The sequence below is a fragment of the Ursus americanus genome, chromosome 4 (assembly GCF_024610735.1).
Source record: "Ursus americanus isolate L20-20 chromosome 4, mUrsAme1.1.p, whole genome shotgun sequence".
NCBI lineage: Eukaryota > Metazoa > Chordata > Mammalia > Carnivora > Ursidae > Ursus > Ursus americanus.
Window position 1 is genome coordinate 32,969,136 of NC_142130.1, and position 15,035 is coordinate 32,984,170.

At 48.3% G+C, this 15,035-nt stretch overlaps 1 protein-coding gene and 1 pseudogene across 1 annotated transcript in view; both read left to right on the forward strand.

The window, feature by feature from the left end:
- The window catches only part of SLC12A8 (solute carrier family 12 member 8), a 132,163-nt gene that overhangs the window by 5,391 nt on the left and 111,737 nt on the right, over positions 1 to 15,035 (forward strand). The gene's annotated exons all lie outside the window — the stretch shown is intronic.
- Positions 8,383 to 11,337, forward strand: LOC148110232 (transcription cofactor vestigial-like protein 1 pseudogene; annotated as a pseudogene).

Here is a 15,035-nt window from a genome sequence, read left to right on the forward strand (position 1 = left end):
CCCAGCGTTGGATGGTCTCCAGAGAAGCCTAAAGGGAAGCTGGGTCATGCAATGGGATGTAAACAAGTCACCCAAAGCTGCAGATTAGCTCGTATGAGGGACTTGTAGTCTTTCTTCCCCATCTAGCCTTCTTCCGGAAACTTGGCTCCTGCAGGAGGGAGGCCATGAGGAGCCCTTTCTAGGATGAGCTAATCACACGGGAAAAGAGCCCGATGCACACCCAGCAAGTCGGTGCCCCGGTAGAGCCGCGGCTGCTGGCCTAAGTGTGGGAGGACGTGCCTCCAGGCTGGCTTCCAGGGGGTGAGGCGTGCTGGCCCCGACCGGGCCCCAGCATTGCCTGACTTCCTTGCCCTCCCTTTCCCTTCTCTGTCCTCTCATCCCTTGCTCTCTTCCTCAGTTCAGTGGCTTCCCTAGGTTAGCTTAGGATGGTGAGAGTAAAGAAGAGGGTCTGGTCAAGCTGTGGGACACGGGCGAACAGGGAGGTGTAGCACCAGCAAGAGAGGCAGAGGGGCCCTGAGAAACCTCTGGCCCAGCCCCCTCGCGCAGCATGTCAAGAAACAAGGCCAGCGGTGCTGAATGACCTGTCCTAGGACACGTGTGAAGAGTGGCAGAGATAGGCTGGAACCACAAGTGTGACTGGTAATACAGCTCGCGATTGAGTTTAATGCATCCTGTCTCTAGGTTATAATATTGTTTTGAGCGCCGGTGTCAGGCTTCGTCGCAAAAGCTTTGCCCTTGTTTTCTGCGCCCCCATTAGCCAGGGTACCGTTAAGAACCGACTTTGCCATGCATTTGCCAGGACTGGTTTGGAATCTTTAAAAGCCAATGTGCAAAATGAGCCTTGGTGGCCACATGGGAGGTTACAGGGTATTGCTGTATTAGTATGTAGAGAACTTCAGAATAAAGGGAACTTCAGAAAAAACCACCCTGGGGTGCCTGGGGCGCTCAATCGGTTAAGTGTCTGCCTTTGGGTCAGGTCATGATCCTGGGGTCCTGGGATAGAGCCCCACATTGTCGGGCTCCCTGCTCAGTGGGGAGTCTCCTTGTCCCTCTCCTCGCCTGCCCCAACGCCCCCTCACTTGTGTGCGCTCTCTCTCTCAAATAAATGAAAAATAAAATCTTAAAAAAAAAAAAAAAAAAGACCACCCTCCCCCAGGCTAGGCGTGTGGGGTGCGTGTCTTTATGATAAGCACCTGTGACCAACAAAGAATAACCAGCCCCTAAAAAGGAAGTAAGCCACTGAAGGTGTTATCAATAGAGATGGGTTAAAAGGGTCTAAGTTTCCTGGTCAGCTTTCTATAAAGACCAACCCTAAAGGCCCTTGCTGGCAACCCTATCTGGACCCCTCACACTCTTGAGAGTTTTTTCTGTATCCTCAATTAATAAACTTCTATCGCTTTACTCAAGGAAAGAAAGAAAGAAAGAAAGAAAGAAAGAAAGAAAGAAAGAAAGAAGAAAGAAAAAGAAAAAAAAGACAAAACTGCCCTGTTAGCCCCTCCTTTTACAGAAACTGAGGCCCGGAATGCTTGGATGGAAGAGAAGAGCTCACATCAGGGGTCCCTGGACCATGATCCCTCCTGCTCTCCCAGTTTTTGTAGAATGTGAAACTTGGCTGAATTCAGAGGTTGTCTTTAGTTAAAAGGTACAAATTATAAATACAAAATTAGGTATAATCTTTGGAAGGGACTCCATGAAGGTGAAGGGTCTTCACTTGCCAAGCTTCACTGCCAAACCACCACCTTTTTCTGGACAGAACCAACTTTTGGAGATGGCAGAAGGAAAGAGGCTTATGGTCGGAATCTGGGAGAGAAGAAGGGGCACAACTGGTTCTCAGGGTTGAGTCTGAGGCTCAAGATTGAGTCTGAGGCTTTTGTGTGGACATGGTCACTCTTCCTGCTCCCTCCTCTTTGTTGTTCTCCCTTTCTGTTTTCTAGCCCTGTTTGCAACTCCCCAAATGACAGTTGAACCAAAAACGCTGCCCGTTTGTAAAAAGGGGAATGGAGGCATTTTATGAATGAAGGTGTCCTTGAAACTGGAGTGAAAGTGACTCTTCACTGAAATGAATTAAGTGAGATCCCGTCTCATTTGTACCCACAGGACCTTCATTTATGGAGGGGGTTGAGTGATGACGTGAAGAGGCCAGTGACATTGAAGGAATTTACTACTTTCATTTCCCAAAAGAAGTGGGGTGGGGATCCCATGCCACTCACAGCCACAGGGGAAGCATCAGGTTCTGGTCAAGAGGCAGGAGCAGGAGCAAGGGGACAGCCTGAGCCACAGCTTTATTGGGCTTTCCATGGGAAAAGCGGGGCAAGGGAATTTTCGATTGGCTCGTTGGAATAGTTGTGGTGGGCTTCGGGCTATAGGGGTGTTCTCTAGTTGCCTAGTGCCTGGCCCTGGGATGGTCTAGACATGGGAAACATTGGCTTGGCATGTGAGGATTACATAGAAAGGGGTGATTTGGGGGACAGACTCAGAATTAGTTGGTTTGCATATGAAAGACATGCTCCTGGCCAGCCCTCCTGGCCAGTCTCTAAGAATTGGTTAATCCTGGGGTGGGGGGTGGAGGTCAATCTTTCTTCAGCACCAAGATTTTTAAGATGTTATAAGATATAGAAAAGAAAAAAAAAAACATGATTGATACATTCTGCATAGCTGTGAGTGGATTGGCTAGGAGACTTTAAAACTTCTTAGGGTACCTTTTATCCACGGCCAGATACAGAAAAAATATAGTCCTTGCTATCTTTTAATAGATTGGGGCTTACAAGGAGAATCCTACTGACGCTGAAGCACTATTCTTGTAATTTGAGGAAGGTGCCACTAGGTGGTGCTTACACCCTGGTCTGGCCTGATGGAACGTCTTGACTTCCTATGGGGTGGTTATTTTTCCATTCATCTCATCCTTTCTCTGACCAGAAAGTGTTTCATCGGGATAACAATTTGAACACGAGATACTTCTATATTCACAGAACAATATTAAATAATTGTAGTAAGATTTAAAGAAATATACATACCCAAGTATAATTATCTTTTTGCTCTTCAATCATTATCAAGTATAAAAGAATCTGTTTCTTAAAATTTTTTTTCTGAGTTTTAATATCTAATCAAAGGACTATGGCGATTGTAGTGATGGTGGTGTGCTTTAGAATGGTTTGGCAAAAGTCTTCCATAGCTAACACCTATGCAGGCTCTGGTGCATGTCCAAGAAGATAATGTTTCCACTTCTCAGGAGAAAGGTCCTATTTACATTTCCTTTGTTTTTATTTTGGTGTGTGAATATTTTCTTCTTCACAGGCATAAAGAAAGAAAAAGATAGTGGTGTAAAAACCCCTCCCTCCCTTCCTTCCTTCCTTCCTTCCTTCCTTCCTTCCTTCCTTCCTTCCTTCCTTCCTTCCCTCTCTCCCTCCCTCCCTCCCTCCCTCCCTCCCAAAAGATTTTATTTATTTGAGAGAGAGAGAGACAGTGCATGAGCAAGGTGAGGGAGAGGGAGAAGCAGACTCGCTGCTGAGCTGGAAGCTTGAACTAACATAGGACTTGATCTCAGGACCCTGAGATCATGACCTGAGCCAAAGGCAGACACTTAACCAACTGAGCCACCCAGGAGGCTCAACTAAGCTGTTTCTTATGTCGTATGCCACCCTGTCTTGTGATTCTCATCTTTTGGGTGACAGTAATGTTTTCACATATGAACCAGTGATTGTAAATTACTCTTGCCTTGTCTAGCTGTAGAACTGCAGGAGGGCAACTTTTTGTCATGTATTTGAAAAACAATACTTAGAGCAGATGGAAGGCAGGAGCACACAGGCAGACCCAGCTGTCTTCTATCAGACCAGACATTAGAATCATCTGCAAAATGTACAACAAGGCCTCTTTTCATTAAATGTTTTTGTTTTGGACAGTAGTTATTTTTCATGAGAACAGGGCATTTATTTGAACAGATAATGAGGTTATTACTATGCTATTTAAATGATTAATATTTTAAAATATCTCCCTTTAAATTTCTGATATGGTAAATATTGATAGATATAACACACATAAACAAAAACCCTTTGGGGTCCTCAATGATGTGGGAAACAAAGACAAAGAAAAAATTAAATTTCCTTACTGCCTATAGCCCACTGACAAGTCCTTGAAACAGACAGAGTGACCTTCCTCCAGGAACTCAACTGCCTCGATGTTAATATTTTGCTAAGGGGAGAAGGCAATCTTAGCTTAACATTATCCTGACCTCCAGGATCCTGTAAGTCTACTTTAACATATAGAATTCCTTTGCAAACTAACTTTAACTCTACTCCTCAAGATTTATGCTAGCATTCATCCTCCAAGCACATGGCCCACTGATACACATCTGAAGGGTTTCATTACTAAGTTTTACTAGACGGTAATAAATGATTTTTTTTTTGAAGATTTTATTTATTTATTTGAAAGAGAGATCACACAAGCAAGGAGAGGGGCAGAAGGTGAGGGAGAAGCAGACTCCCCACTGAGCAAGGAGTCTGATGCGGGGCTCGATCCCAGGACCCCAGGATCATGACCTGAGCCGAAGGCAGATGCTTAACTGACTGAGCCACCCAGGCGCCCCAATAAATGACTCTTCCCAACAATAGCTAACCCCCTCAAGGTTCTTGAAACCTTACTTCCAAATTCCTTAGAAACCTAGTGCTATCCCTAACCCTGTCCCACCTTGAAAGTCTGTACTTGCCACCCCTCGCAACCCCAGTGCAGCTCTTTCTGCCCACGGGTCCTGTCCCCATACTTTAATAAAACCATCTTTTTGCCCTGAAGACATCTCAAGAATTCTTTCTCGACATTCGCTCCGAACCCCAACATTTCCACATCACTCAATCATTGTGAAGAATGTAAAGGGGCCTTGAAACCAGACAGTTTGAGAACAGCTGCTCTAGGGATTAAGTGTACCTTTCAAACTTGCCACAGTTTTATTTAGAGTTAATGCTGTACCACTTCCATGTACGATGTAGGAACTGAGCAAACACAGAGACCCTTTCCTCACTCCCCTCTTGGGTGCCGTAAGCGCCCTATATGTTACTTCCACACACACAGGAAAAAAGCCTTCAAGATCACATGATGACCAGTGGATGCCCTGCCCACGTCCACGCCCTGGACTGCTAGGTGGCTCTGAACTCGGAGCTTCTCTGGTTCCTTGGAAGACGGCTCTTGTCTCTCGGCCGCCCTGCTTCTCCCTCCTTCGCTTTTTCTTCCCCCTCCAAGCCCGTGTGTAGGAATTTTCTCAAATGTCTGATCTATTGGTGGCCCTTGTTCTTGTCTCCCTTCCAGTTATAAGTATAGTTTTATACTTAAAAAAAAAAACCCACATCTTTTCTGTCATTTTATGGTAATTTGGAAGGCACAGAAGTGCTTTTTCTGCCATCGTAAAAGAGGTGCCTGATGATTTCTAGAGCGCGTTTCATTCATTAAGTCAGCTAGCTCACATTTAGTAAAAGTCAGTTTCGTGTTGGGCACAAGAGTATAAGAGCTATTTTTTTTAAATAAGTGTCTGGGCTCCTTGCGTAAAATATAGCTTTTGTGGAACTTATTATTTATTTATTTTTAATATTTTACCACGTTGGTAAAATTTCACAATCATAGAAAGTTGCAATAGTACAAAGAATGCCCATATATTCTTTTTTTTTTTTTGTAAGATTTTATTTATTTGAGAGACAGAGCATGAGAGCAAGTGGAGAAGCCGGGGGAGGGGCAGAAGCAGACTCCCCACTGAGTGCGGAGCCCCTATGTGGCCTATGCTGGGTGGGGCTCCATCCCAGGATCCTGAGATCATGACCTGAGCCAAAGTCAGACGCTTACCCGACTGAGCCACCCAGGCAGCCCAAGCCCAAGAATGCCCATATATTCTTGACTCAGATTTACCATTTGTTAACATTGTGTCCTTTGGCTTTATCACTAGTATGTTCTCTCTGTATGTTTCTATTCCATTTGTGCATATGTTTGTCTATATATTCTAATATATATTCTCTGTTTTTCCCCTAAGCCATTTGAAGGTAATTTGTACACATCATGTACCCCAATCCATGAATTCTTCAGTGTGTGTTTCCTTTTTTTTTTTTTTTAAAGATTTATTTATTTATTCGACAGAGATAGAGACAGCCATCGAGAGAGGGAACACAAGCAGGGGGAGTGGGAGAGGAAGAAGCAGGCTCATAGCAGAAGAGCCTGATGTGGGGCTCGATCCCAGAACGCTGGGATCACGCCCTGAGCCGAAGGCAGACGCTTAACCACTGTGCCACCCAGGCGCCCCCAGTGTGTGTTTCCTAAGAGCAAGTCTTTTCTTTTACCTAGCCAGAGTCTATTTATCGAGATCAGGAAATGTGACTTTGGAACATCCTATTATCTAGTCCTCGGTTCCACATTCCAGTTTTGCCGGTTATCCCCCACATCCTATAGCATTTCTCCCCGGGCCCAGGGTCTCCGGTCCAGGATGACACATCGCACCTAGTTATCCTGTCTCTACTCTTCTTTAATCTGCGACCGTTCCTTAGCCTTTCCTGGTCTTTCATGACATCTTTTGAAAAACACAAGCCAGTTATTTTGTAGAACATCCCTGAGTTTGGGACACGACACCTCACGATTGGATCTGTAGTTTTGGAGGGAAGATCCTAGAAGTGATAGTTGTGTTCTTCTCCAGAACGTACAGGATTTCCGTTTGTCCCATTATTGGTGATGCTAACTTTGGTTACTTATTTAAGGTGGTGTCTGCTAAGTTAATCCACTCTAAAGTTACTGATTTTCCCTTTGTAATTAATAAACAATTTGTTGGGGATACTTTGAGACTATGGAAATACCCTGTCCCTCATCAGCCTTTCACCTGCTGGCATGAGCAGCCATGGATGATTCTTGACAGAATCGGTTATGGCTGTGATGGCTGCAAAATGGTGATTCTTCTGACACCATCACTCCTTCTACAGATGTTAGTTGGTGTTCTTCCATAAACAAGGCATTTCCCTTCTTCCTCATTTTAATTTAGTCATTTATTTATGTCTGTATGGACTCAGATTCTTACTTTATTACAGAAATATCCCATTGCTATTATTATTTTGATGCTCACATGAGCCCAGAGTTGGCCAATGGGGGCCCCTTCACTGGCTCCTATGTTCTATTGTCATAGCCTCACCTTTTTTTTTTTTTTCTTTTTAGCAGCACTTTCTTTCTTTCTGGCACAAAATATTCTGGGCTCATTTTGTACTTTCTCTTCCCCAGCCCTGAATCAGCCATTTCTCCAAAGGAAGGGTCTTGATTCCTGAAAGTGAGGAAAGGTATTAAAAGACCAAGATCTAGGGGCGCCTGGGTAGCGCAGTCGTTAAGCGTCTGCCTTCGGCTCAGGGCGTGATCCTGGCGTTCCAGGATCGAGTCCCACATCGGGCTCCTCCGCTGGGAGCCTGCTTTTTTCTTTCCCATTTCCCCTGCTGTGTTCCCTCTCTCGCTGGCTGTCTGTCACATAAATAAATAAAATCTTTTTAAAAAAAAAGACCAAGATCTGGGTGCTAGGTATGTTGATGGCTACGGGGGTGTCTTTGTTCACAGAGCCTTCAGGTGGACAGAGAGAAGGAGTGTAAACACACGCGCACACATATCCAGTTCTGTAGTTTTCTACCTATACTAAAAACCACAAACTGAAACGGAAACTTCTCATTCCATTCCATCACCCCAGGGGTCATTCTTCCCCTCATCCCTCTTTCTTTAGTTGTAACTCCCTTCTCCGACAGTGAGAAACTTCTCTCTCATATACATTTACTTCTTTCCTCAGTCCTACAATTCACAGAAAGTAGATTTAGAATTGATAACTCCTATCCCTGTAAACAAAACACCAAAACCCTTTCTATCTAGAATTTAGTGTTTGTAGTTATTTTTGTCTTTAGACTGAGAGCACACAGACGAAAAACTATGTTCAAAAGTTCTTCTGGTTCAGTTCTTCTCCCACCTTCAGTGTGGTTATGTTATTCATTTGAAATACAGTTAGGCTGACTTGTTTCTCTTTGCAGTCTAATTTTTCTCTCATCCTTGTTGATTTGATTTGACGTTGAGTATGCAAAACACTAATGTGATTCCGAAAGTCAGAACTGCTCAGCACATCGCAGTTCTTAAACAGATACGATATTGGCTGATCCACAGGTGCACGCAGAAGGGTGAGATTCTGCAGGTGGTTTTTAGCTGGTTTGCCTGTTACTGAGGGAGGGCGTTAGGGTCCGTGTTGCCCCTCGTCATGTTAAACTCAAGTAGACTTTCCAGTGGCAGCCTGAGTCCTGCAAGAAAGGCTCTGCCCTTTTGCCAAGGAGGCTGGGAAGGGCAGGGGATGGTCTTGTTTAGGTGGCCGCGGCATCGCTGCCGTGGGCTCCCGCCATTTGCGGGATGGTATCAGGTGCGCAGAGCGCTGTGTCTCCGGGCTCGGAGCCCCGCAGGCAGAGTGGCCATGCTGGGGAAGGATCTGCTGTGTGGTCCTGGGAGGCAGGACCACCGGCAATCGATGTTTGCACGGAGTCTGAGGGTCTTGCCGCTCCGGGGTCTCTGCAGGGCTGTGAGCAGGTGGTGCTGAGAATTCTCAGCCTTGGCAAGGAGTAGGGTGCAGAGGCATGGAAAAACCACAGAGCAAGCATGCAGAAACTACTGTAAGACCTTGGCTTTTGAACTAGCTCTGTGGAGAGGAGACCCACATTGCCACGAAAGTCTCACATTTCTAGCAATGCTTGAATCAATATTGATCAAAGGTGCGGCCCAGGTTCGAATCCAGAGAAATCAGACTTTGACCCCTCCAGACGGGTCCTTCCCTCCTCTGCGGCAGGGCCATTTCCATGCCTTGCGTCGGTCTGGGTGACAGAACCCACCCTGGCTGTCCCTGCTGGAGGGGGCTGGCTCTCCCAAGGCTGGCCCAGGCCAGGGCTTGGGAGGGCAGCTTTCAGGGCTGAGCTACAGAGCAAGGATTTCCCTGAAACATGACGACAAGATAGGTGGGGAAGATAGAAAATGCATGGTCCAGAAGCTCTCTTTTCTTACTCTTCCTCCCGACTTCCCTGAGGGGACCTTCACCCACATTGAAAATCATCTGGTGTGCTTCCTGCTTATAAAAAGCGTCCACAATTATCAGCTCATCTAAACTGCACAGAAACCCACGTGGCAGGTTAGTGGCTGTCCGCATCTTTCGCGGGCACCGCAGGCGGGCCCTGGCCCACGAGCCCCTGCCCGGCTCCTGCCCGCCGGCCGTCCGGAGCCAGAGGGAGGCGGCACCCACTCCGCCCACCGGTCAGCGGCGGCTTGCACCCGCTCTGATGCGTAATTAAGAAATAATTAGCTGGGGCGCCTGGGTGGCACAGTCGTTAGGCGTCTGCCTTCAGCTTAGGGCGTGATCCCAGCGTTCTGGGATCGAGCCCCACATCAGGTTCCTCTGCTGGGAGCCTGCTTCTTCCTCTCCCACTCCCCCTGCTTGTGTTCCCTCTCTCGCTGCTGTCTCTATCTCTGTTGAATAAATAAATAAAATCTTTTTTTAAAAAAAGAAATAATTAGCTTTCCGAAGGCAAACTGCTGGCTCCTGTGTGTGTATTCCAGGCAGAAGCGGGCTGTGCGGATGTACTTTGGGGGGAAGGGACAGGCCTTGTCTTGCTCTGACCCTGTCCTGACCTGAGTGGGCAGAAGCAGAGCTTCTCACCTGGTGTCTTTTCCTCCCGCTGCCAGAAGCGAGAGAAGGCGTCATCTCACGTGTCACATGTGTTCCTGAAGGCCCGGCAGGTGGCCTGCTGGAGGCGGCTGCGAAAGGCTCCTTCCTGGGCAGGAGCTCGGATCCTGCCGTGGCAGGCCTTTCCTCTCTCCCTCCGCTCAGTGTGCCGCATGCAGGAAGCCGAGTGTTCCCGCCTCTCCACACATTTCAGGGGCAATTTCCCTGCCTTTCTAAATGCCCGGCTCAAGTGTGGAGATTCTCGAGTCAGAGGAGAAAGACGCCTCTCTTTGATCTAAGGCACCCAGCAGGCAGCCGTGGTGTTGCCAGTGTGGGGTGCAGGCCCCTGGGCTCGGGGCCAAGGCCTGGCTTCTTTCCGGTCCTGGGAGCCGAGGAAGGAAAACAATTGCCACCAGCAGCACGAAGGTGGATGTGCCCCGGGACCCTGCCAGGCTTGTCCCTGCCAGGCTGGGGGGGGGGCTCAGGAAAGATAGGCACTGAGCCCCATTCTGAGGGGTTTGGTTTCTTACTCTTTGTCTTCTTTCTTAGTCTCCACCCCCACTTCCTAGTCGCCTCCACGTCAGGCATGGGCACTTCCCTTCCACTTGGCCTGTTACCTCTGTGTCAGAGAACGTTGGGTGAGACTTTAGTTATTCTGGAATTGATGACTGGGACCCAAATCTGAGGACAAGGAGATTCTAAGAAAGTTTTCAATAGCTGGGACCAGACTTCTCCCCTGGGGGCTTAACGAGGTAGGCCAGAACTAGAGCGGCCCACCGGTGGGCCAGGCAGCCCTGGCCATCATGACGCACCTCGGCCTAGCCCAGCTGGAGCAGCTTGCTGTCTCAGCTGATGGGCAGGAATTGGGCTGTCACCTGTGTCACTTACTGTGGAAGAAATAAGGAAGATAGCTGTTCAGCTGCAGAGACCTGTAAAGACTGAGTGGAATTCCCAGGTGTTCATCTATTTCCAAGGAGACATGGGCAGTGTAGTGGGTGGTCACTTCTCCATGGCTCTGAGCCATGTCAAGAGCCCCCAGGATTGAACCCCTTGGGCCAGAGTGAAGATGGGATTCAGAGGAATGATAGTGACATGCCTCCAAATCAGTGGCATTTCTCTCGTCAATGGACAGAGCCACAGAGTATCTTCTGCATGTGGTACCACCAACCGCAGCTTGAACGGGCCTGGTCCCAAGGCCATGGATCAGTAGCCAGTGACCCGGACAGGCAGCCCCTCCGTTCCGTCTGGTGAGCTGTGGCACTTCTCCTCCCTAGCCGGGCCCAGCTTCCCAGAGCCTGGCTACTCTCACACCTACTCCACTGGGCACGCGGTGCCAGAGCCCCAGGCTCCTGGGAAAATGAGCCCTTCCTAAGTCTCCTCCAGGAAGACGGATTACCTGGCCTGTCCTCAGGCATCTGCAGTGTGGGGGGATTGCAACTCTGCCCAGATCGCTGGAAGCACAGGATTCGTCTTCAGGCTGCCTCCCAGCTCAGCCCGCTGTACGGAAATTATTTCCCCCAGATCGTAGACCTGTTAGTGCCAGTCTTGCAAGTGAAAAAACCCGGCCCCACAGAGAAGAAATCTGTTCTTTAACTGAACTCCAATTTCAAGAACAGAATTCCTTTTTTTCTAAACCTGCTTATGGTTTTCTACTGTGAATCTAGACAGTCTAGAGACAGCACCATCCTTTTTCCTTTTCACCATCAAAGGGGACTGGGTCAGGAACAAGTTTCTGGTCTCCTGAAAAGTATGCATTTCCCTTCAGTGGCACCTGTGTCCCACGGCAGGGCTTCAGAAACTCAGTAAATCCCCAGCATTTGAAATGGTTGAAACTGCAGTTCAGGGATGGGGACCATGGAGGCCCACCTGCTTGTTCATTTCACCCTCCTGGCACCCACTGTCCTCCCACTTACAAGTCACAGTCCTCTTACCCTCCACCTGCAGGGTCTTTCAAACCAAGACTGACCACGTGGTATCCTATGGGGTCGTCTCGTTTTGTCAACTGAGTGGAACTACCAGGAACAGCCTGAAGCTTTCTAGCCTTACCCAGACTGTGGTCAACTTCACTCCTACCTCTACCGAAAACAAAATGAAGGCGGGGTGGGCAAGACCCATAAAGAAAGGGCTGAGGCTGGGCATACCTTGCGTCCTCAGAGTCTGGAAGGAAGCTGGAAGTCTCAGAAGACCCTCATAAATGAAACACTTTCACTTGGAAATTTTGATGCTTCCGTTCTAAACAAAGTGATTCCAAACGGAACTGCTGAGAAATCTAAGAACTAACTTATTGGAAGTTAGTTAGCAAACTGCCCCATCCTAAGCTGGGCCTAGAACAAGTTCTGTGTCCAGAGCGTTTCTGAGATGCATGAGTTTCCGTCTGCCTCACTCTGAGGCTGAGAACTCTGGCACCTGACACCCCACAGATGTTCATCTGGACTTTGGCAACACCTTACAGCCTTCCACAGGGGCCCAGCTGGCTTCTACAAACAATGGAACCTTTCCTTTAGCTATCTAACTGTTAAGTGACATCTGGGAACTCTTAGCTTTTTTTTTTCCTGGCACAGAGCTGTTGGGGCCACCCATGTGGATCCCCACAGCATCTCAGGCAAATTGGAGGTGAAAGACAAGACTTGGTCCTTGACATGGCAGCAGGACCTCCCTGCAAATGGTTCCAGAGAAAATGACAGATTTCTCCAAATCATCCATTTCTCCAGTCTGGCGGACAGCCTGGTGTCCAGCGTGAGCGTGGCACTTAGTCCGGGGCAACCACAGAGGCCCCGCTGTCAGTGTTGCCCAGCAAGGCACCCCACTTGCTCCTATGTAATAGCTCAGAGGCTGAGTTATAAGACTACTTTTTTGGATTAAAAAAAAAAGAGCTCAGAGCTGGTCCAGTGGTCACCTGCCATAACCCCAGCTCTTCTACCTCCTCGTTCCCCCAGCGATAGAAATGACTAGGTAGAGGGGCAAAGGGAGAGTCTGTGAGTCATGGAAGGGCATATCTAAGATGGGGAGGGATTCCTTACCTTCCCATAAAGGAGGGAGCTGGGTGTGAGCTTCCAGAGTGTGGGGGAGAAGCCGATACTCTATTCTCCTGTTTGGTGTCTGTTCGGGCTGCAGACCCATGGCTCTGCCCTCAGCCTGTCTGAGCAGGAGCAAAGGGGAATTGGAAAAAGCTGGCAGGGCAGAGAGAGAGCAGGGTTGTGGAGTAGCCAGTTGTGTTACTGTGATTTATAATAAGAAATACATATTTGGCTCTTATCCCCATTCCCTGGCATAGGGCTCCTAAAACCCTTGGGATTTCCTTAGAGATAAGAGTGATAAGGGTATCTGGATATTCATAACAATCTCCTTTCAACCACAACTGGGTTTATGTCAATAAGGTGACTTTTGGAAAGCACCTAAGGTTGGGGTCTTGTTGCCAGGGAACCAACCATGATTAGAGGGTTGGAACTTTCAGGGGAGACGTGGGGACTAGAGAGGGAGTCAATTGCCAATGGCTAATGATTTCATCAATCATGCCTATATAATGAAGCCTCCATAAAATCCCAAAAGAATGAGGTTTGAAGAGCTTCCAGGCTGGTGGGCACGTGGAGATTTGGAGAGGGTGGTGGGCCTGGAGAGAGCATGGAAGAGGGCATGGATGCCCTCGTGGGCATCTCTCCCACTGGCTGTTCTTGGGTTATATCCTTTTGAAACATAGTGGTAATCTAGGAAGTCAAGTGTTCCTCTGAATTCTGAGACACGTTCTAGGCAATTAATGAAAGCCAAGGAGGGTGTCATGGGAACCTCCGATTTACAGCCAGTTGCTCAGAAGCACAGGTGACAACCTGGCTTGGCGATTGGCATCTGAAGTGGGGGGGGGGTGAGCAGTCCTGGGGGACCGAGTCCTTAACCTGTGGGATCTGACACTATTTCCAGATAGATAATACCAGAACTGAGGATTAGAGGACGCCAGCTGGTGCTGGAGAATAGCTTGGTATGGGGGGAAAGCCACACATCAGGATTGGTTTCAGAACTGTACCCGCTGTGGGCCAAGCAGTCACTCTGCGAGCTCACTGGTTTGAGTTGTCTAGCCGGCAGTCTCCAGAGAAGTCCGCTGTGGGGCAGTAGCAGAGGCTGGCTGGGGGGCACTGCACCATGTGGTGAAGGGAGAGGCGTGAAGGATGGGCACCAGTGCTGCTTCCATGTGGATGCCTGGGGACAGCATGTCCATGCAGGGGGCCTGGGAAATAGCCCTTGGGGTCTCTATATTACCTACTTAACAGTTTCTTCCAGGGTTCCCTGTCTCATCCGCTTTCCCTTTTTCTGTGCTTTTCTTTCTTCTTCCTTCTCTCTCTCTCCCTAGGCTTTTGCTGGCCTCTCTCTAAGAATATCCTGGGGTCAAACGCAGGCTCTTCCTATGGGTCTCTGACGAGCAAACGGGCTCTGGGAAGACTAAGTCACATTCTTTTGTCGCTTGGTAAAAAACAACAAAAAAGGTAGGCACATTCTCCTAAGCATCCTGAGATACGCCGTCATGGCCGGTCACCAAATTCATTTTAAACCATTTACACTTTCATTCTCAGGGTGTGAGTCTCCTAAAGTTTCTGCCTCATTTGGGAATCCGCTTTAAGGCTGATTTAGTCCAGTGGGATCCCGGGAGTGAAAGCTTCTCATATGCCGTTAGGTAAACAGAGACACGGACACGAAGCGGCCTTCAAGGTGAACGGGAGAAGCTGGGATGGAAGAGGGATACAGTTCCTAACTCCACGGTGGGAGATCCATGGGCAAGGCAGATGCCTGCGTCATGAAGCAAAGTTCAGGGTGTTAGAAATGGGAACCTAATGAATTGACTTTTAGGAAAGAAAAGGGCAAATCTCTGGAGGTGCAGGGCCAAGTACAGATTTTATAGTCCAGCGTGGGGGATTCAAACCCAGACGTGGACTCCCGGCGGGCCTGTCTCTCCTCAGGGCGTCCTCCTTCCGCTCCACATAGGGGCCCTTTCCCTGCCTGCCTCCCGGGGGTGTTGTGAGATCAAAGGAGAAGATGGACTTGGAAGGCGAAAGCATTCTCTAAATTATTACTCTTTGTTGCTGAGAGCTGCTGTTGTCATTGCTGTTTCTAATAAAGAATAGACCTGAAGCAGGCCGTGATAGGAAACTGAACACAAGTAGAGACAGGAAGTTGAGCTGGGTTCTGATTTGGAGATGAGGTTTCACCAAGCATGTCCCGTGGTACCATTTGTTCAAGGACAAGCATAGGTCGGCCGGGTCTTTGCTCTGAGCCACAATCACTGTTCTCACATCTATTGACTTTCAGGAGACCCCTTATTTGTGGCTTGTGAAAGACTGATGGACAGGAATACACACAGATAAAAGGA